We start from the raw sequence: 23826 nt of genomic DNA on the forward strand, positions 1-23826 counted from the left end.
CCATGCAACTAAAGACAGAAACATTGGCACTCATAATAGTAATGTGAAAAAAACAAAACACACTTATTTCCTTTGTTACATAGAGTTTTCAGAATTCAAAGTCTTGTTTACATGACAGGCACATGAAGGATGGTTTCAATTATGCTGACCCTCTTGCTGGAGTTTGTGCACCAGGTGTCCAGACCACAGAATGGAAAATACAATCTTTGTCTGCTTTATGTAAATACAGTACTGAGATCAGCCTGTCTTTAAGTGCCTGATTGCTATTTAATTACTGAGAATATCCCTTTCTACAGCAACCCAACAACAACAATGAAATAATAAACTCCTTTCAGAGCTTTCTTATCTTTCCTATCACATGGGAAGAATGTGATATATCTGATAAATTCATATAACTAGGTTTATTAAATGGCAGTCCTTACATGTTTTATAAATACTGCCTTACATATCAAATGAGAATGATTATGTTGATCAATAAAAGCTAACTAAAACTATGAATGCAAAGTATTCATGTTCATTCTTATGACATTTTGATATAAGGATTTTAAAGCAACTGCGATGCAGCATCAAAAAAAAAAGTTAAATCTGGAGAAAACAAATGGGAATTCAAATTCCAGCTCTGAAGTGTGTGGCAGGCTATCTCTAGGCAAGTTCCTTAACTTCTCTGAGCTTCATTAATCATCAGTAAAATGAGGCTAATAATTCGTACCCTGGTGGGCTGTTGAAAAAATTAAATGAAATAATCTATGTGAACCATCATCTTAAGAATGTTTTTATTAAATCTGGTTTTGAAAACTAATTCACAAGAAATGTGGAAGGATAAGTTTGCTCTCTCTCATCTTAAAGGAGAGAATATAAAATAGATTAAATGACAGTTTTGAGGAGAGTATCACATTTGAAACTATATTTATGATTGTGATATCTTTAATCACAGAATAATTGTTTCCTGTTTTTTATATCTCCTGTAAATGAATTATTTAGCCATCTCTTCCCTAATACTCTGTTTGAGAGGAGGTAAATATTTTTTTTTAATATTTATATAGTACTTCTGAAAGTATTTCTCAATTAATTTCTTTTCTTAAGCCCTTTTTTGAATATAGAAACGTTTTTTCTCTTTCATTCTCATATTTCACACCTAGTATTTTTCCTTGGAAAATCTTTAAGCCGTGGCTGAAATAAAATGTGTGAACCAAATGGTAGCATATATTTGGTCATTGAAACTTCATACCATAACCCTCTTTACCATTTTATTTCCTTTCGGTGGTTACAGTAATATAGACATAACACCAATATTTGTTTTTCATCATTCCACATTTATTTGGTATACTCCAAATAAATAAATAGGATGAGTTAGGTGAGGTGATAAAAAGGAAAAAAAGACCCATATCCTACAAGTGAGTGATTTATTTTATATTATGGCAATAAATATAAAATATAGAAAGCAAGATATGAGCAAATGACAAACATATTGCAAACTACTATCAGAAATGAACTACTAGATTTCTAAGGAAGTTTTATTTGCACTTAATCTATTGAGATTAAATGTTTGTTTTTAGTAAATTAAACCTTTAGTAAATAAAGGTTCAGTAAATAAAAACCTTTTAAAATACATTAATACTGCATAGGAGACATGTAATTAATATAGAGGTACAAAGTAAATAGTGTGAAAGCTTCAGATCCAAATTTCATAGCTATAACATGATGGCATTCTAATTCAAATAAGTCTGGGTGTATTTTAGGGTCTGAGAATCCTCATATGCACTGCATTTGGATTATTGTTGTAGGTAAAAATGATAAAATAATGAAACTATCATGGTTTCCAGAACAAATCATTTCCATCTGTACCACTGCATAAGTGTAGTTCTAACTCAACCACATGAATATCATTACATGTGTTTTTAAAAATCACTCTTTGCTGAAGACCTTAAGTGATCCATATGCCTTACCTATGGTTAGTTTTGGCAATAAGAAACAAGACAGCTAACAAATGTTTAAGCTGTGTCTAGAAATAGTGACGACTGAATTTAAACTGAATATGCAGTTTATTTTGGTTGCTTTCCTTCTCCCTAAATTCTGAAGTTCAAAGTTTAACTTGGAATTGTTTTCTCAAGTTTGGCTGTAGTCAAAGTCCATGAAATGGGTTATGTCTGTCAATAGTTGACCTAATAGGTTTGTCCTATGTTGACACTGTTCTTTTTATATTAGGCTGTTTATGTAATATAGTTATATTATTTTCTTGGGCTCTACTTTAAAATGGGATTAGAAAATAATGAAGTATTTCAGTAGTTTCTTATAAGTATTAGGTTTCTTTAGTAGGGCTTTGGTATAAATCATTTATTCTGTAATTTATTCTTCAGTCTTGAATAGCATTTATCAATCACTTATTGAACACCAATCATATCCATAGGTTTATCAAAGCAAGACCAGTATAGTGAGGGTACAGGTCAATCAGAGTTCCATAAAGTATTGCTATAAAGAGTTGCTATATGAGAACTTTGTACAAACAGGGGTAAAATAACCAAGAAGAACTCCTTTCACCAGGACCATGAGGAAACATTCATTGAAGTGTGAAAGCTCCAGTGAAATCTGGATGGAAAGCAACAGGGTTATTCATGGGCAGAGATAGGAACATATTTCTGAAATGAAGCAGTTAGAAAGGAGGAAAAAAAAGTATGAAACAACAGATCTGATACATGCAACTGCTAAAACATGGAGACAAACTTCGGTGAGAAATATGAATGAAGATAAGGAGCTAAAAAACAAATCTTAGAAACCATCAGAAGCCATGATAACGTCCTTGAACATTTTTGTTTAGGTAGTGAAGACCTTTTAAAGGATTTTCAGCAGGAGAGCAGCTGAACTGCACATATTTTGTTTGTTTGTTTGTCCATCTTCCTTTAATTTGTAAAGTTGAGAAAGCTGAAGCCTAGAATCATACTTATCTATGATTTCAAGGGAAATTCAGTGAAGCACTGAGCCCCATGCAAAATGCCTCTCCTGTCTTTTGTATTTGAAAATCATTCCAGTGGCATTGTAGTGCAGGGACTATTCAGGAAGTACCAGGCTAGGAGCTGGGAGTAACACTATTGCTTGCTAATCTGCCATCTTGGATCTGATCCTCCATTGATTTCTTTTCTGAGCTGCACATTTTAGATAGAGACCTTTGGCAGGAGTGCAGTGGACAAATGGGAAAAGCACAATAAGGGAAATTAAAATGATTCATTTTAGGTAATATTAAGACATGAAATAAGGCCGGAGTGGTGGGGATGGAGCCATAAGGCTTTGAGGCAGGATATTCTAAGGAAGTAGTATTGATTAGACTGGGTCAGTGACAATATTTGGAGGATGTGGAAAATGCAGTAGCATGGATTGATTCCCAAGCATCTATCTTGAGTTAATGGGTAGATGGTGATACTATCCACCAATAAGAATATGAGGGAAGGTTTGGGAGTAAAGGCAAGGAGTTTAGTGTTTAGCCATGTTTTGCTTGAAGTGTGTACAGGGCTGCCAGGTGAAAACGCCCAGTAGTCAGCCGCATATGTGAATGTACAGGTCAGAATACTGGAGTGGATTTGAAATAGCAATTTGTTGGTCATCAGCAGTTAATAAATAGATTCCTCAAGGTAAAATGTTGACAGGAAAAAAAAATAAAATCAGGGATAGCAATGTGCATAAAAATAACATTTAAGAGGAGGAGGATGGGTCAGTAAAGGAGCTGACCAAAAAAATCCATGAGGTATTGCTATTAGGAGTTAACTGGGGACCTTTGTGAGGTGAGTTTCAGTAATGTAGTGCAGGTGGAAGCATCCACTCAGTGGCACAGTAGAATTAATCATAAATGGAAGAGTTCAAATGAACCAGTTCATGTCCTTTTTTTGAGGAACTTAGCTGTGGAAGAAAGGGCAGGACATTAACTAGAGAGGTTCACAGGGAAGAGAGATGTCAAAGTAAGTGACACCTGAATGTTACTAATGATTTCTGCAAAAGGAGCTGGTAGAGACCAAGAATATAGAAGATATGAGAATTATTCATGAAGCACCTCAACACAATGCAGCAGAAATGGAGAGCTATGATCTTTATTATCAAGGAAATTTTATGGTTGGGAAAGTAGAAGTTATGGTATTTCAAAGGACATCTTGTTTGGCCTAACCTATAGAATTAGTATTTTTAAATCTACAAAGGCAAGTGGCCAAAATGAGAGTCTTCTTTTCCATTCTGTTCCACCATGTACAAATCTGTTTCTCTCTAGATCCACCCTTTTAATAGAAGGCACTGGGGTCTACCTCCTGCTCTTGCCAAAAATCTGAGTCATCCTCAGTTTTCTTTCCCACAGTTCATTGTCCAAACATCCCAACTACATCTGCTTCTGTCCATTTTCACTACTGCATTCTGGTTGAAAGTATTAATAAGTCATGCCTGGATTATAACAGCAACCTTCTAAATTCTTTGCCCACTTATCTAGAGCCACTCCACCCCTACTCCCCCATCTATTCTCCACTTAGCAGCCAGAATAAATGTCATAAAAAGGTAAACTCAATCATGTCACACTCTAGCTTAAAGTCTTCGATAACTCATAGTGGGTATGTGGTATATTATGGCTACTGTCATCATTATGAGAATTGTCCAGTTCCCTTTCTCTAACTCGGTAATAGCAAAGCCATTATTAAAATAAATTGATCATCTTATTTCAAACCTATAGTAATTGATAGATTTTTGGCAAATATAGTCAGCATCAGTGTGGCTTGTTTCTATTATAAACATGTGACCCCTAGATAATGCCTTGTTTGAAATGAATCGGAGGAAAACATTGTTTCTATCACTTATGTTTTATTTGACCCCTCAATTCCCAGTATTAAGTAAGATAATATTTAGAAAAGACAAACTTTGACATTTTTCCTAAGCAGATGACAGCTAATATTCATACATGTCCCATTTGTTTCAAGGATATAAATCAGTGATATTTTTAAGTAAAAAAAAATAGAATTAAAAGGGAATAGTCTGATATTTGATATTTTGAAAAATTCAAATCACAAGACCAAGGTTTATATAATGGCGGTGATTAGGGATAAGAGCATAACAAAGGACAATAAGATATGAAGAATGCACTAAATTTCATTCTACAATGAAATAGCACTTCAGAAAAATCTGTAGAGATTTCCAAGGAAGGTAGGATGAGATTGGCCAAAGATAGTGGTTATAACTTTGGTGGTGTGATTTATTATAATTTCTGCATGTCATAATTCAGAAAAGATAATATCCTTATATGATTGAGTTGGTCATTCAAAAGCAGAAGACACAGATTTCAACTTCAGATATTTCTATATAGATATATTATTTATGTAACAATATCTTTTTTATTATTATGTATTATATATGTCAGGGTTTTATTTTGATAATATCTGCCAGAAAATGCTCCTTTTAGCCGAAGTGTATGAGAATAAAAGAAACTCTCTTAGCTTAGATATGAAGTTATGAAAGACATGGAAATAGGAACTAAGGGGTGTTCACCAGCTTCAGTCCTATCAATAATCAAGTATGGACTAGGCTCTGGGCTTGTCACCTCTTCTTTAACATGAAGGGAATGTTTGTCCTCAGGCCTCCTCTGATGGATCCATTCTACGAGTTGATTTTTTTTTGGTGAAATGATTCGCTATTTCAGTATATTGAATGTTTTACTAAGAAAGTTTGTGGGGAATCTGAAGGTTTACTGTGCCAAAACAGAAGTATTTCTAAGTGACTTGCGACAGTAGGCTTTGGACTGTCTATCTCAAGGGAACCTAACCAATAATCACTTTACATTTATTAAACATTCTGCATATCTCTCTGTGGTTTTAATTTTAGACAACAGTAACTTTAGGCAGAACCTGGGTTCATGTTTAGTACACTGTTTTGGGCTCATTGTTTTCCATGTTTTAGGGCTAATTTTATAATACAGAAAATATCCTAATTGCCTCATGTGAAAATCATTCTAAAATAATATTTCCAAAGTTATTAAGATAATGAAACTAAATGGGAAAATAATTACTTACGAAGGCCGGACAAATAAATTCACTAAATTTCCACCGTGTGCTTACATGGTGGAAAGTTCGCAAACTTACTTGTCCAAACTTTCGGATCTCTAAGTAGTAGGAGGCATAAAAATGAAGGAGTGAGAAAGGTACTTTAGAAGTCTAGAAATTCAACCTTTTTTGTTTAAACTAGGTCATTGTATTTTGCAAATGCCTCCTATAAGCAGAACACTGAACTTAGTGCTAAGTAAGAAACAGTAGTTAAGTGATTTGCTAACAGATCTCAGGGTCTATTTTGCTCTCACATGTGAAATCTATTTACTCATTTGCACGTGGGGAGCTTTTCATCTCAACAGCATGGTGGTTTTTATTTTTGTTTTTGGTTTGTTTTTGGTTATTGTTTCTCTGAATTTTTTTATATAACTTTTATTAAATTTATTGGGGTGACATTGGTTAGTAAAATTATATAGGTTTCAAGTGTATAATTCTGTAATACATCATCTATAAATCCCATTGTGTGTTCACCACCCAGAGTTAGTTCTCCTTCCATCACCATATATTTGACCCCATTTACCTTCTTCTACCGCTTACTGTCTAGTAACTACTAAACTGTTGTTTGTGTCTGAGTTTTTGTTTGTCTGTCTTGTTCTTTTGTTGCATTCAGTTTTATATCACATATGAGTTAAGTAATATGGTTCTCAACATTGTCTATCTGACTTATTTCACTTAGTATGATTATCTCAAGGTTCATCCATGTTGTCGCAAATGGCACTATTTCATCTTTACTTACGGCCAAGTAATATTCCATTGTATGTATACTACATTATTTTTATCCAATAATGTATTGAAGACCACTTTGGTTGTTTCCATGAATTGGCCACCATGAATAATGCTGCAATCAAGACAGGGGTGCTTATATCTTTACAGATAAACTTTTTTAGGTTTTTTTGGGTAGATGGCCAGAAGCGTGATTGCTGGGTTATATGATAATATTATTATTAATTTTTTGAGGAACCTCCATACTGTTTTCCATAATGGCTGTTTGTTTCCCCAGCAGTGTATTATTAGGATTCATTTTATTCCACAACCTCTTCAACATTTGTTATTACTTGTCTGTCGATAATAGCCATTCTAACAGGTATTAGGTGATATCTCATTGTAGTTTTTGTCGCGTCCAGCACGACAAGAGCAGTGGGAAGCAAGGAGGGCAGCACAAGGTTAAGAAAGACAGTAGACAAGAGTAGAGTGCAAGCGGAGACAAGGGACTGCCGACTCAAGGACTGAGCCCCGAATCAGGCCAAAGCATGGCTTTATTACTTAGATGTGGAAGTAAAAGAAGTAAAGCTTGTCAATCTCAAGATCAGTGAATCCCGTACATTACAATAGGAAACTGATTTAAGCCAATCACCTTTGCCTGCAGTCAGTGGAACCTAAGTCTCAGGATAAGTACTTCCCCAAGGGACAAAACCTTTATGCATATGAATAGATGGAGAGCACATCATTGAGTCGCTTCCCCTGCAGGTTGTGGGAAGGAATGCAGCCACAGAGGCAGAGGCTCTCCTTAGCTGGGGGAAGGTGGAGGGCTGTGCCCACCTCTATTGACCCCACGAGTTCCCCAGATGGTCCCCACATGGCCGTGTCTGGCTTGGGTTGCCCCCCCCCCCACGGGGAATCATACCCGTCTTTGACTAGCCAGACATCTTTCTGGGGCCAAACAGGAAGACATAAGGTATAAGCACAAAGGTGAAGCAAAGTCCCTGAAAGGATCTGTTTCACAGACTCTCCTTTCTTTAGGGGCAGGTACCAGGAGACAGATTGGTAGGCTGCTGGCAACAAGTTTTGATTTGCAGTTTTCTAATGGCTAGTGAAGTTGAGCCTTTTTTCATATATTTGTTGGCCTTTTGTATGTCTCCTTGGGAATCACAAAACAAACAAACAAACAAAAAACAAACAAACAAAAACACACAAATAGCCAAAGCAATTCTGAGGGAAAAAAAAAAAAACAAGACTGGAGGTATCACACTCCCTGACTTCAATGTATAATACAAAGTGACAATAATCAAAACAGCGTGGTATTGGCATAAAAATAGACACAGAGACCCATGGAATAGAATTGATAACCCAGAAATAAACATATATATACTATATATATATATATATATATATATATGCAGATAATTTTCATCAAAGGATCCAAAAACATATGATGGAGAAAAGAAAGCCTCTTTAGTAAATGGTGCTGGGAAAATTGGAAAGCCGTCTACAAAAAATATGAAACTAGACTGCCATCTGTCACCATACACCAAAATTAACACAGAATGGATTAAATACCAAAATATAAAGCCTGAAACAATAAATTGCATAGAAGAAACCATAGGTACTAAACTTCTGGACTTTGGGTCAGAGAGGATTTTATGAATTTGACTTCAAAGGCAAGGAAAGTAAAAGCAAAACCAAATGAATGAGACTGTATCAAATGGAAAAGCTTCTACACGACAAATGAAACCTTCGACAAAACAAAGAGGCATCCAACCGGTGGGAGCCGATATTTGCAAACCACACCTCCAATAAAGGGCTAATATTCAAAATATGTAAAGAATTCATACAACTCATCAACAACAAAAAATAAGCAATCCAATTTAAAGTGGGCAGAGGACCTGAATAGACACTTCTCCCAAAAAGAAATTCAACATCATGTTTTTAAGCTTCACGCAGAGTCTGGAAGTTGGTACAGATTCAGATCATACGCAAATAAAAGATTGCTGTTAAAGCATTCAAAAGAAAAAATATTCGTTCCTTTTGAGTTTTGAGAGATTTATTTTTGCATGAAATGTCTATCTACATGTTAAAGATATTCAGATGTTTAGCTAAATATTTTTCAGGTCAAATATATTCCCAAGGTTAAAGAAAGAATATTCATTGGAAACCAGAAGTAGCTCATAATAGAAATGCATTCTAGAAATTGGTATCTTGGTTATATTTGCATTCTTTTTCATTTATATGGATGGAAATATACTATATTCGATACTTGAATGAATCAGCATCGCAAGAATTAAGCTTTATGAAGGCAGATCTCTTACCTGTCTTGTTCATTATCTTGTTCATTATCCAGTGCTCAATTCAGTTTCTGGTATATATCAGAGCCTTAATAAATGTGTTTCAAAATAATACCTTGGAAAGAGATAAGCTAATGCCTCGAGGCTTAGCCTCTAGTCACAGTGGTCCCTCTAAGCTGAGATCTTAGCCAAGCCATTTCTCTTTCACTATGTCTCATTTTCTCATCTTTTAAAACAAAGGATGTTTTAGATTGAGGAAGGTCCTTCTGGTTTTATAAAAGTACTTGGCAATTAGAGTATTATATCTGAATAACCTTGTAATCATTACCTTAAAATAAATGTATTTCCAGAAGTGATATAGTTGCTAAAATTATCGATTAGTTCACTAGTATATGGACTTAAAACATTCAGGATACAGATTTCCTCTTGAAATGTTACTGTGCAATTTTCGCCCACAGAAAGTTTGCATTAAAAAAGTAAGAACGTAGTGGTTCAGTCTCTTGACTTTGTTTAAGTGAAGTATTGAGTTCAGTATGAATTATTTCTTTTATATGCATTGTGATTCCTGCAGGTCAGGATGAGGCTGAGAACAGAGAGGCTGGAGCTCCTAGCACTAAAGGTGGTATATGAATAAATAAAAGGGTACACTACTTCCTGAGTTTAGACAATATTCAGATGGAATAAAAATCACGAGTCTGAATGTATCCTGTGGAAATCTGAAACAGTTTTGAGTCAAAGATCACATGAAATTAATATATTATAAAATGGTGTACAAAGTCTGTTTTACTGATCCTCTTCAATCACTCTAACTTTTCAGATCTTCTGGAATTTTACTGGGATTATTGTTCAGTTGAAATTCCAAGCATTCTATTCAAATGGTAAGTAGAGCTATGTATTATATCACCATATTTGTTCATCAGTAAATAATATGAGTTTCTGAGTATTGAAATGAGAAACATGAATTCTTCACTTGCATTTCTTATTTTTAAAAAAGCAAAACCACTAAAGAATGTATTTTTATTTTTAGGTTATCATGGTAGAATATAAATATGTGGCATGTAAACTTGTAGACTATCAATCTTCTCTAAAATCCAAAATAATGGTAAAGTGTCTGGAATTAAATTCATCTGCTGCTAGCAAATATGTTTTGTAAAACATGTTTTACAGAATCACATTTTGTAAACACTAGGGCTGGGGAGAAGAATTAAGAATCGATTTAGATTCCCCCTTTTAGGAATCTGACCTTTAAAAATATCTTCTTAAATAGGATTATAGAGAGAAATACACATTTGAAATTATCTTTCAGATAATTTTATTATTTATTTTCTCAAAGTAAAATTATAAAAATGTAGTTTATAGACTTCAATAGATTCTTAATTATCTATATTTTTAAAATGATATTAAAGTCTGTACTCACACCTTCTGATACCTTGGTAAACTGGTCTAACCTTACTTTCGGGATCATCTTCACTAAGAGTTTATTTCCTCAAGTTTTGAGATGGGAGCTATGAAGTAATTATTCATCTTGTTTTAACCACTTGGCAAGAACTGGGCACTATCCCCCTTGAAACTTGTTGCTTAAGTTTGTGACAATCCAGAGTCAAGCAGATGGGCTCGAAGTCCTTGAACTGTTGGATATGAGGGAGATGTCTAAAATAACTTGGATCATGAACTCATGACCCAAGCAAAGAGCTTTGAAATTGATTTTATTATCTTTTCTCATTTCACATGATATGTTCACAATGGACAGATATTAAGTGATTATAAATACAAATAAAAACAAAAATAACCATATTCTCACCATCTAAACATAATCACATAACCCTCTATATAAACTGGTGGATGTTTTCAGTATATTACCCCATTCCTTACTATAGGAATTCAAAAAATGAGTGATGATGATGTAAAATTTAGGTTCACGCCATCTGCCCCAAAATGACTCTGAAGCCTGGTTTTGAATCCTTCCTTGCTCCTCCACTTGTTCTGTCTGACTTTGAGCAAATCCTATACTTTCTCTGGGCCTTTCTTAACTCATCTGCAAAATGAAGCTAATAATCCATATTTAGCTAATTGCGTTGTCTTGAGTATTAAATAAATTAATACAGATAAAGTGCTTAGAACAGTGCCCAGCCCATAAATGTTAGATACTATATTAACCATTATATTTTAATTGTGTTTTGTCAAGTTGGAAAAACATTAATTTGTGTATTATTTTGTATCCTGACACCACATTTAGCCCTTTATTAGTTGTAATTATTTTTCAGTCAGTTCTTTTGTAGTTCTAGGTGATAAGTCATGTTATCTGCAAATAATAACAATTTTAGAGAATTTTGCCTTTTCCTTTCTAAAATCTCACACTCTTTTAAAATTTGAATTCCCCACTTATTTTAAGAAGTTATCCTATTCATAATTAACTAAATTAGATTTTTTGAAATTTCGCTGATGTTCTGTAAATCTTGAAACATATAAATATATTTTTGAAGAGATCATTTGGTTTTCCTCTGTTGATCAGTTAAATTGCTATTATGTTATCCTTGAATATCTGGAAACTTATTCCTTTATGACATACTATAGTTCAATACTTTTTTATTTACTTGGAAATTTGGAAGAATGCTCCAAAGTTAAGATGGTCTACAGTACTTTTTAATTGCTGCCATCTTTTTAGTGTTAAGGAGCTTATAGTCATATTGGAAACTTTACAATATTCTCTGTGGTGGTACATTTATATGTATTTATAATATGTTATTTATATATTATAATTATATAATGTATGTTATAGAAGATATATATATATAATTATATGTTACATATAATAGTGTACATAGTTATGTTATTTATAATTTTGAAAAAAACTCACTAGTAAAATAAGCCAACAGAATCTATTTTGGAAGTGATACTTGCAATTTTAAAACATTGTTTCATCCAGTTTTCATTAAATTTTGTTGGAATTTTATTTATTGAGTTCATTTTAAATCTGACATTTTCTAAAATAGTGCCTATTTGAAAAGCTTTTCACTTTATTAACATATATTTATAACTTGCAGTCTTGTAGTTTGCAAAATTATTGCTGAATTAATTTGACAGACTATCACTTCTAATTTTTGTGTTTTTCTGTTTTTCATTATGTATGTTAACAGTTTGCAAATTTTATGGGTTCGTTAAAAAAAACAAAACTGGAATTAATTACTCTCTTGCTATTTTTTGTTCTTTTAAATTTATTAATTCTACTGAATCCTTAGTCTCTTTCTCACTCCATTTCTTAAATTCAGACATTTATTTCTATCAAAATTGCTTCATGTTTGCCTTTGGTTGTTTATAAGAAGGTTTGAGTATGAACAACTTTTTAAATGTTTGGGAATATTTGAAAACAATATATAATCTATGTCGCATACTAAGTTAAATATAGCTTTATCAATTTAACATAAGTAGTCATATTATTCAGATTTCATATTCTTATATTCTGTCAACTAGACAGAGATGGGGCTAGTTTTTGCAAGTTCTGACAAAGTCCAAGTCATCCATTTGGATTTCTACTCTAGGGATAAAGCTACCAAATTTAAGCTGGTGAGTTTTTTGAGTAAATCTCATTTAGGAAGATGAGTCTTTTGTGAATGTGGAAGATAAACTGCAGTAGGGGTAGCAATAGGACCAGAGAGAAGAAACAAGAATCTAGTTAGATTCAGTATTCCCCCTTTTAGGAACCTGATTTTTAATACCGTCCTGTCTTTAAAAAAGCGTTTAGTATTCTCGTTCTTTCCCAGGGTTGTTTCCATTGTCTTCCACTTTTCCTTCATCTACGACATTTTCTCCATCAGATTTCCTTCTCAGTACTTCTGTGTCCCTCTGTAATGCTAATCTCTTAAATGTAAAGTTTAATGACTTTCTTGTCTGGTGCTTTTTATTATTGCCCCTCACTTTTCTTTTTAACAACTTTGCTATAACTTTTAAAAGTCAATATAAATTTATGCCAGAATTTTATATTCAGTGCTCATCCAGCCATCCATCGAATATTTATTAAAATCAACTGTGTTTTAGGCCCTATGCTAAGAAGTAGAAAAAGCTGTCTGTGGAGGACAGCTAGAACATTTAACCTCTGTGCTAAAGAGATTTTAGTCTTCTGCTTGAAGTCTCCCAAGGTTTAGTGTTTCCAGTTGGCATTAGTATATCTTTGATTTGATAACCTGAAGATACCCAAAACTTTCATGAGCTCAGTCTTTATCTCTAACCTGTGCATCCTACAATTTCCTATCCTGGATGATGTTTGGTAGTAAGCTATGCTAGAAACCTAACAGGCTTTCAATATGTAATCTTATTGAATTAACAATTTTAGCTATACTTTTTACTCTGTCCTATTCTTAACAAACTTTTGTCAAAATTCCTTTGATCACGTATTTACATTTAATCCCAAACTTCTCTTTACCTCTGTATTTATTACCTTAGTTTTAGACCCACAAAAACAGGATCTAGAGAACATTATGTTAAGTGAAATAAGTCAGACAGAGAAAGATAAGTACCATATGATCTCACTTATTTGCGGAATCTAAAGAAAAGAATAAGTGAATGAACTAATCAGAAACAGTTTGGGAGACAATGAGGAAAAACTGAGGGTTGCTAGATGGGCGGGGGGGGGGTGGGGGGTGGGGGGGAGGGTGAGGGGATTGGAGGGCAGTCGGGGACCACAGGATGGCCACGGGGTTTGAAAATTAATCTGGGGAACGTAATTTGGTGGTTACCAGAGCGTAAGGGGGTTGGGGGGTGGGGGATGAGGGTGAGGGGGATCAAATGTATGGTGATGGAAGGGGAGCTGACTCTGGGTGGTGAACACACAGTGTGATTTATGGATGATGTGATACAGAATTGCACACCTGAAATCTATGTAATTCTACTAACAATTGTCACCCCAATAAATTAAAAATAAATTTAAAAAAAAAAAACAACAACAACAACAAAAAAAAACTGTCCCTTGATTTCGTTTATAAGCTTCTAATTATCTCTATATTTCTCCCTCTCGTCTATCAACACTGCCATCAGAGTACTTCCTAAAATTTGTATGTCACCCATTCAAAAATTGTGACAACTTTGCATTCCTTAAAGGAAAATTCCCACTCCTCAAAGTGCCATTTGATTTTCTTTACACCTTAGTACCAAATGTATCTCTTCTCAATTTATTTGCCATTTCCTGTTCCTCCTCCCCTGATTCCAATCACATTCGAATACTGTGTATTTTGGCTTCTTCATATTATATTTAGAGCATTTCTTGACACATGGTGGGTATTCAACCGATGTTGCTGATCATTATTTTGAGAAGACTTAGGTTTGTAATAAGCAGGAGCTTGTGATGTCCTGGGTGGGTCAAACTAAGGAGATATTGTTTAATGTGGTAACTTACAGGAGACTAAAGTTTTATACTAGGGGAATACCATAGAAATGCGATCCATAGATGTGACTTAAAACTGATCTAACCTAAACTATGTTTTCTGGATGATAAGTTGAGGCTTGAAATATCAGAAATTTACTCAGAATAATAGTTATAGTGGTTTAATACTCTGAGATTGACTGCTTCTTAATCTGTGGAGGCTACAGTAAACAATGGTTTGCATCCTGAGTATGAATTTAAGAAACATAATGAACTGTAACTATTCTGATTTGTTCTGATATTCTAATCAGATTATTCTGATTTGATACAAAATGATTGTATAATATACCAGCAAATAATTCATCTCCAAGGCTATATTATTAGGATTTTTTTTTCTGTTGTCCATAGTGAAGTATTTATGATTGTGTAATTTTTATTTTTTTTAAAGCATGTAATTGGACATTTGATTCTTAAAGTAAAAGGTATGTCTGAGCTGGGTAGAAGTAAAAGAATCATGAGGATGTATAGAAAATCTGAGTTGGAGATATTGGTATCAGATTGAATGAATTTAGCAGCTACATCAGACAACTTAGCGCAAATAAAAGTTGTTTCTCCTTGTCTTTATCATATTAAAAGCAGCCAAGCTAGATTTCCCCTATCATATTTATGTTTAGTTAATTTTTTTGAACCAGATGTTTAGTCTTTGTAATTATTTCTTCTAAATTTTAACTGCTTGGTCTTAGTCACTTCTTTCCAAGTGTCAAGGTATGTTAGCTCTGAATAGTGTGATATGTATTATTCCACACACATTGTCAATGACACAGTCTTTGAACAGTTGACAGATTGTTTTGACATTTCAATAATTAAGGAAACTAGATTGAATGGACTACGGTTGCACTGATTCATCAGCTATTGGTGAAGAAAACATTATTCTCAGTTGACTCAGTCACTATGGAGACATTGCCTTCCTATATCTTGGAAAATAAAGAAAATCTTCAATTTTCTAGTTCTATTGGCATGGGAGGAAACGAATTCTGTTTTGTAGCTTTGTTTACATTTTATGCATTTCTCTCGCTTTTATAGTTTTATCAGAGGTATAAGCCCTAGGAATTTGTATTTAGTTGCATATTTAAATTAAGAAAAATAATTTGGGTCCACACTGAAGGTCTCAACAAAGATTGTGGTAAGCAGGACACGACTATCAAAGTAGCAGTCTCACACACGTTTGTCTTTCCACAATGTCAGACTTTATTAGAATAAAGCCTTGGATCTAGTACAACTGACTCAGTTTACTACGGGCATTAACCAAGGCTCCAGCCAGAGGATAGCCTCTAATAGTTGAGATAGAGAGGTTTCCTACAAGAGGGTCACACAGGTTTGCAAGCAATAGGGTTAGGGGAAGGATATAAGTGAGTGTCATGTTCAGCCAGCATCCCTATGGCACTGAGGTGCGTAGCGTTGGGCGTCAGTCCTGGCTGTTGATACAGTCAGGAGGTGAGGCTGCAAGTGCTCTGTCTGGGACTAGTGCAGATGCAGCTGTCAGCTCGTCAATTGAGGTCTGAGCGATGAGCGGTCAGAGAGCTCTGATTTTACGCTCAAGACTGGGTGCGGTACACCCATCTGCAGTCCGATAAAGCTGTCCAGATGGTCACACTCCACCCTGTGTGTGTGGAGTTATCTGGTTAGGGCATTCACTGGGTATGCCTTTCACATGATGCTGTTGCAAGACTGTCACTTTGTGACTGACATAGCTATCAGGATTGTTAGAGTCCATTTTGTGTTCATAATGAATGCTCTATACAAAGGTTAACTTTTCATTTATGGTAAAGAACAAGGAGGATCTTATTATAGTGCATGTTGCAGTTATTCGGAGCCCAGGCTGATGGAGGACCACCTTGACCCATGTAGCATAGAAAGAGAGACACAAGTGAATAGCTCATTAACTTCTAAAGCATCAAGTGTCACATTTCATTTGCCAACACATGTCAGATGGGCACAGCTGATACAAAAGAGGTTGAAGGTACATCCAAACTATGTTCCTGGGAGGGAGGAGAACGAACATTTGCAAACAAGTCTTAGTAGTCCACAGTTGTCTTCTGCTGGTTCAGATACTTTTAGGAATGATTTACTTATGATCCTGGATGATGGTATATCTTTTCCTTCTCAACATAAGCCTGTATTGTAAGGAACATACAATATTATTATTGATCCTTCTCAGATAGAGAAGCTGAGAATCAGAGTGCCTGGGTAGCATCACTATATCCCAAAACTAGTGAGAAGGGGAATCAGGTTTCTTCTATCTTTGTAGTGTAATTGATTCTCCATGTATTTCATTGATATGAATCCTGTACTGCATTCTGCTACTTTACGCTCTATGATTCTTTTATATAACTGCTACGTTATTTTATGGTCAAATAAGACCCAACATATGATAAACATATTTTTAGATTTAAAAATACAAAATTATAACTATTACTCCATTTGTCTCCAATATTTTCCTTTAGATATTTTTTTAGCATCAAACATTTTTCTGGCCTTTAGTGCATTGTCAGATTTTCAGGAGAAAATTATATTCTATTAAGTAGGAAAACAAAACAAACCAATGCCACCAGGCTGCCACTGTTACATCACTGGAAATGATGTTATTGTTTCTTAGTAAGATTGCATTTTGGTTGAAACCCCTATGTTTCAACCAACGATATAAAAAACAAGAGCAACCTAGTAATGGACAGTTTCTGAAGGGACAGGAGGGAAGTTTATTCAATATGTATAACTCAGGCAATGGGATAGAGTTATTTAATGCAATTATACTGCATTGGAGCATTGGCATTCATTTATTATTTACTTTTAATAGGAATAAGTCAGAAGAGCTAATCAATCAATTACATTTTTGGTGTAAGGCTGTGAGCATGGACTATAACACTTCAGAGATTACATTAAAAAGCCTTAGGGAAGCAAATATTGTTGGGGAGATTCATAATCTATCAGGTTTTCCAAGTTCACTTTCTACTACTTTGCGAAGAAGCTGTCAAATGAGGGATGAGTCAGGTTTTCCTTAAGAACATCACTCTAATTTCAGTGAAAACCAAGTGGTTCAAGACTACGAATTGAGCTGCCAAACTTTTTCTTTCAAATGTTTGACATTTTGGGAACATGTGGATTCTATTTTATTTTTTTCATTAAAGAACTCCATTTAACAAAGTGCTTTATTATGATAATGTAGTATTTGAGAGACAATGGAAAAATGTTTTTCATCAATGTGAGATAGTAACAAGATATAACATTCATCTTTTGATGCACAAAAACAGCCTATTGATACATGATTTTACTGCTAACATAGTAGAAGTATTAGAGGCCCCTGTCCTTTAGAAATACAACATCCATGATTTCTGAAATACAAAGTCCCAGTGATTTTGTGCTTAAGACTCTGCCTGCATTACTACACCACAGTGGAACAAAACCATGAAGAATGGTTTAGCTCCATTTCCTTTTCCTTCTCCCTGTGCCTATGATTCTCAAAACTATATCCTTTTCTTGGACTTATCTCTGAAGTCTGTGGGAGATAACTTCCTCCCTCTGCTAACCAGCAGGAGGGCCCATGTTTCCTTGTTTTGGAGCTGCAGGGTATTTGTTCTACCTTGTTTACAGCCAGTGGGGAGCCCTTTTTCTTCCTTACAGCTGCTTTTTCATCAGCACAGAGGGAGATTCAAAATCAGAAATAATCTTAATTAAATGTTTTCTGTACGGAAACACCCATTCCACAACCTTGGTTTTTCCAACTCCCTGGGAGTATTCCTCCCTACCTTCTGCTTGGTCAATAGATCTTATGACAAAAGACCAGAATAAATATTTATTGGGCCTGAAAGATGCTTAGGGGACTACATGTCTTTGCATTTATTATTATGACTAGGTTTAATCACACGAGGTACTATCAAAACTCTTGGCTAAAACATTTTCCAATATTTTCAAATAAACTGTATCTCCCAAGAAAATTATTAAAAATGCATGTAAACATCCAGAATAAATATTTAGTGCATATTTACTTTATGGTTTGGGTTTCCAAGCACATCTTATGCTGCAATAAGTTATGGTTACACCCATCTTTTAGAGGAACTTGTAGGTTTATTAGTTTTATAAGTTAACATTTACAGGTATAATCCATTAGTGGTATACAAACAGTATGAGGAATAAATGCAAATGTAACCAGATTTTGATTGGCTTAATTAATAGTGAATTTTTATCTTAAAATTAAAGAAAAAATTCTGAATCTGTATATTGTATTTAAAAAATTACACATGTATAAACGTATCCAATTCAAAAATAAACTCTGCAATGCCATTTTTTTGGAATACAAATAGAGTAAAAGTTTATATTTGGTTAGTTGAATAAATTTTTTTTCAATTATGTAAAGAACGTAGACAAGATTAAGCAGATAGTAGCTAGTTAGTAGGTTTTCATGAGTTTTAGTTGAATAGATTTTTAAAAAATCGTTTAAGGCATTTGAAATATTTGTTTGGTAGACACAAAAATTAAAATTTAGTTAATAATCTCATTCCTTAAAAAGCATTTTGAAGAAACAGTTAAGAGAAAGTTTTGAGATGGAAAATTTTATAATTATTAATTGTTTTAAGAATTTTATCATAATGAAATGCAAATATCTACCATGATAAAAGAAATGTTATATTAAGATGAAATACAATTTCTATTGAGATATAAATTATGCTTTTAAATTATAAATACTCCTTATGATTTTAATATTTTCACTTCCATGGATGGTCATTTATTGATTAAATAATCACAATTAAAAACTAAAACACTATTTTCAAGTAGAATTTTGCAACAAATATGTTGTATTTAATAATGAAATCATCTATTGAAGAATTGTGAATATATTTGCATTATTTTTCTCATAATTTTTGAACTTTTTAAAGGTTAAGTTCTTGTTTCTATTTCAAAGACAAAAATTAATAGAATAATAATATGCTGAATCACTTAATTTTACTCTTGGATAGAAAAACTTTGCAAAATTCAAATTATTTTAGTGGTGATCTAATTTTTAAATAATGATTTAGTGTGCATATAGTGATTGTGATGAAAATTTCTTGTGCAGATATATGGTCTTGTGGTTTGGGGTTTGCTTTTTGTTCAAAAGGCATTCATTGTTCTATGTGAATGAGACATGCTTATTTTATATTCTAATTCAATGTCTGTAAAGCCTACCTTTGTCTAATTCACTGCTCTCTGAGGTTTTTCTCAAGGGGCATTAAAATAGAAAGTCACTCATTTAAGAGAGACATTCTCTTAAAGGAAAAGAACACCTTTTGAAATGTTAGTGGGATACTAGTATTTTAATGACCAGTATTTTTTAAATTAAAAGAAATTTTAATTAAAAAACATTGGGGTTATTTTCTTTTTCCTATCTCACAAGCAATTGATTTTTAATTAAAATTATATATGTTTGAATCTATATTTCGTACTGTTACAAAAGGAAAGAAATGGTTACTATTACTGCATTTGGAGATATTTTTTAATGTAGCTGTTCCTTTAAAAGAAATAACTTATTTCCAACCATAAGAAGTTGGTTATTCTGTGTGCATTTATCAGATAGCCCTCATATAATTTCTTGTATCTCTTAAGGAAGTCCATATATAATAGATAAAGCATCCAAGAACACAAATCTAATGGAAAACATGCTTTTGTTCAGATGGTTTCACTCCAGTAACTTCGGAAATGTTGACAAGTAATTTGAGTTTCAGTGATAAGATTCTGCTGCTGCCAGTAGTAGTTCTGGCCATTTGATAGGTTGAATTTTATAAGAACAACTTACTGCTTATAGATACCCTAAGTTTTAGGAGAGGTTATCCTCTCCCCCAAGTTTAGCTTCTATGTGCTCATTAATACAAACAGGTCTATTTCTGTTTGAGAAGACAAACAGTATGTTTCACAAATAACTTTAAAATGGAATTTTTAAAAGAAGGATTCTAACTTATGTCTTCTATATTCATCTGGTATTGCTGAATAACTAATATTTGCCTTTTCTTTTCCCGGAAAAAATTTGTAATTTTCTTAACACATCTTTTCTGCTCTGATTAAAAGTAAGTAAAGGCCTTTAAAATATGGTATTTCAAAAATAAAACTTCTGAAAAGTTTTAAGTTACTTGTAAAAATGTCTATTGCTGAACTTATTTTTTTGTTACCAATAATTTGGTAGAAATAACTGATGGCTGAAAATATACTTAGTCCAATAAAGAAATGAGCTGAAAAACACAAGAAGAATTGCCACAAACTAAAGACTGGTTTAGCTGGGTTCCATTGCCTGTTAAGCATGAGAGCTGCCACTGACTGGGTATGTGAACTGTATATATCATTTTACCCTCTGGGATCTCAGATTTAGCATCTGAAAATAAGAGGATTGGATAATGAAGCTCTCAGTACCATTTTATAATTCCACATGACAAGCTGCAGCATCAGGTCTTTGACTTCCTAAATTAATTATTGAAAATTTCAAAAGTGTTGTCACTATATATGCTAAACATTGATTCTTTTTTTTTTTTGAAAATAATTTAAAACCTGAAGGGTACTTTACTTTCTTAATCTCGCAATTTATATAGCTTGATAACTTTGAATTTTAAGTAAATGAAATGTGAAAAGTCCTCATATTATTAATTCTATCATATTAGTTAGGTTTAAATGTCGTGACAATCCATATTCAGATTAAGACAGAACTATTTTCAACCATATTTTGAGTGTTTCGGAAGAAAAAAATATCACAGCAAAATTTATCTTATAGCAATCTTGAAAGTGTAAGATTTGCGGCTATGTTCAATGATAAAATAATTTTACTACCAGCTTAACAGTTACTGCTTTTACCTGAAAAGATGGGCATTAATTTGAATTCATAATAAATAAACATATTTCCACTGTTTGTATTGTAATTCCTTTCCTGAAGATGTACCATGTTGTATCAACTCTCAAAGTAAGGACACAATTAATGGTATATGTAATGTATTAAAATACCATTTCAAGGCTGATTCAAGAGCAATTGAATACATATCTGGAAACTTCTTATTTTTTTCTTATTGATGCTGAAGCTAGTGATGACTTGTATAATTTAGTTAGCACCAATTTTATATATATATGTGTGTGTGTGTGTGTGTGTGTGTATATATATATATATATATCAAATTTAGAAATGTATTTATGGTAATATCATGTATTTTATGACATGATTTTCTGAGGGATTTGCCATAATATTAGGCTCTACGGAAACCTCTCAAAAAAATACTGTCTTTTACCACAAAATAAGGCTTTTACATCTATACTATGGGGATATAAAAATAGACAGCAAATATATAAAAAGTAAAATATATGTGATAGGGTGACTTTTAAATTTTTTTCTAATTCACAGCAGAAGTTCTATATCTAGTAGTATTATCTTTTGTCATTTGTGAACATCTTGACTTATTTTCTTATTTGCACTTTTAAATGATATTCCTTGTTAATTTTGTACAAAGAAATTTAATGTACTTAATCTAACCTTATAGTTTTATTCTGTGGTGTATTCCAAAACAAACAGCACTTCCAATCACTTTTAGAGTTTGATTCTCTTCTGATTGTTTTATATTATTTTAATATAAAATTTTAGTATAAATATTAATGTCAAATCAACACAGAGTGCCTATTCATCTTTGTTCTATCACATGCTCTATTTAGATGAAAATCATATAATCAAAAATGTCAATATATTGTCTGTGTAAGTGTCCTTGCATTGAAATATTTAGTAAATGTTTTGTAAAGCTATGCTATACAAATCCAAGAGTAGAATAAATCTATATCTCATCTTAATAGAAATTTTCAATAAATAATGTGTGACTAGTCAAATGATACATTGAATAGATAAAGACATTTCTTGGAGAGTTCAGTCAGTTGTCTATGTTGTCAGTTATGATATAAACTAGTTCTGAATCCATTAATCCTTGTTTAAAGAGAAGAGTACTTTTATGTACTGTAGTAATCGGGTAATTTTTAAAAAGTTCAATCACTTTTGATACAACAAAAATTAATGATTTTTCCATGATTTTCAGTTTGTTATTTTTATAATTTGCCAATATCTATTTTTATGCATTATACACAATAGTCACAAAGTCTGTTTCTTCTTTATAAATCTCAGTCTTTTCAATGTTTATGTGTACAATTTACAACACTTAAAATAAAACGTCTTTGCTTTTTCTATTTAAGATGCGTTATTTCACGTTCTAAATTACTAGTAATATTAAAATTCATTAAGTGGAAATATTCTATTTCATTTTCCAAATATTTCATTTTATAACTTTATTAACATTTTTGCTCTCAGATAACCCAACTGCATTATATTGGATATAATAGGCTATTTAAAACAAAACAAAACAAAACAAAAAAACTCTGAATTTAAAGAGGTATATCATAAAGGACCTTATCGCACCAGGTCCTCATTATCACACCAGTATATCAGGGCTGAACATATCTCTGATAAGATAATGCATTAAATTCCTACTTTCTAGGGACATTATATTAAAATCGAATATGGAAGAAATTGATTTTGAGTGTTTGATGTGAGTCTCAGGTTTATACTAAGCATTTTAAGTCATTGTTATAAGTCAACTGTAAACTGTAAATCAAGAAATTTAGAATTCTACTGTGCTCATTGTGGTAGAGATTCTCAAACAAAAGTAGGCAGAAGAATCACTAGAAAAAAAATTATTTAAAAAACAGAATCCTGAGTCCCAACCCCAGAAGTGGAGATTTTTAAATAAATCTTTAGTGTGGTTATTGAACTTATATGTTAGCTACCCCAAGTGATTCTGATATAGGTAATCCACAGACCACATTTTAAGAAATATTGCTTAGAGCATAAATTGTGGACTTTTATTACAAATGTTTATCTTGTTATCAATCAAAAAATAATTTAAAGTAATTTTAAACTCTCACAAAAATCACATATCATCTCATAAGGAATAGCATCTTCAAAACCAGAGATTTAATGACTACCATGTTCTTGAACCTGAGCACCAATCTTTGTGTTAGCAACTTTTGTCATTCTGTTACTTTTAGAGTGTGTTATTATAGATTTTCTGAAGTGATCCAGATTTTAATTGCGCTTTCGTGTTTGTACCATAAACAACAGAAATGTCACAAAAATTTTAGGTACTTTTAGAATCTGTATCTTTCTAACTTCCACTCATATAAAACTATTATTTTAGACAAATTGTCCCATTTTGTACTTCATACATTATGATTCCAATAGCTAGAAGTAAACCAGTGTAGAAGCATCATTCTTGAGAGTTTAAAGATACCCTCAGAGAGTGGTTGTGAGATCCTGACTTATGTAGGAGTTTACTTTTTAGCCAAAGGCTAGGCATATAACATG

At 33.0% G+C, this 23826-nt stretch overlaps 1 long non-coding RNA gene across 1 annotated transcript in view; it reads left to right on the forward strand.

The window, feature by feature from the left end:
* The window catches only part of LOC117013245 (uncharacterized), a 508384-nt gene that overhangs the window by 16411 nt on the left and 468147 nt on the right, over nt 1-23826 (forward strand). The window contains exon 2 of the long non-coding RNA XR_004421294.1: nt 9882-9942. This is a non-coding gene — a long non-coding RNA (uncharacterized LOC117013245). The remainder of the gene's footprint in view (nt 1-9881; nt 9943-23826) is intronic.

The sequence above is a fragment of the Rhinolophus ferrumequinum genome, chromosome 2, assembly GCF_004115265.2.
Source record: "Rhinolophus ferrumequinum isolate MPI-CBG mRhiFer1 chromosome 2, mRhiFer1_v1.p, whole genome shotgun sequence".
Classification (NCBI taxonomy): Eukaryota; Metazoa; Chordata; class Mammalia; order Chiroptera; family Rhinolophidae; genus Rhinolophus; species Rhinolophus ferrumequinum.